The sequence below is a fragment of the Oryzias melastigma genome, linkage group LG5 (assembly GCF_002922805.2).
Source record: "Oryzias melastigma strain HK-1 linkage group LG5, ASM292280v2, whole genome shotgun sequence".
Lineage (NCBI taxonomy): Eukaryota > Metazoa > Chordata > Actinopteri > Beloniformes > Adrianichthyidae > Oryzias > Oryzias melastigma.
The window spans coordinates 27,069,385-27,069,793 of record NC_050516.1 but is presented as its reverse complement, the minus strand read 5'-3'; positions in this window follow the sequence as shown (position 1 = coordinate 27,069,793).

The following is a 409-nucleotide window of genomic DNA, read 5'->3' as shown; positions in this document are numbered from 1 at the left end:
TGCAAATAATCAGAATATGAAATCACATACAAAATTGAACATTAAGAATCTTTATTTTTAACCCTTTAAAGGCCTGAAAATCAGTTTTTGTCTACTTTTGAATTTACCTCTGTATTATCATTGTGAAAGACCACCTGATTGCTTATTTTGTATCATTTTAATCAGCACAACCTCTCCTATGTGACACTACCTTTATTTTGTCATTTTTCCATGTTGTATTCACACACTAGACATAAAATCATACAAAAACAGAAAATTACGTCTTGAAAAATTGATTCATTCTTGCATGGAAACCCCAAAAATGTTTAACGAACTGTCTTTAAAATATATAATGAAAGTTATAGGTTGTGACAGACTGGCGACCTGTCCAGGGTGTACCCCGCCTTCGCCCATCAGTAGCCGGGATAGG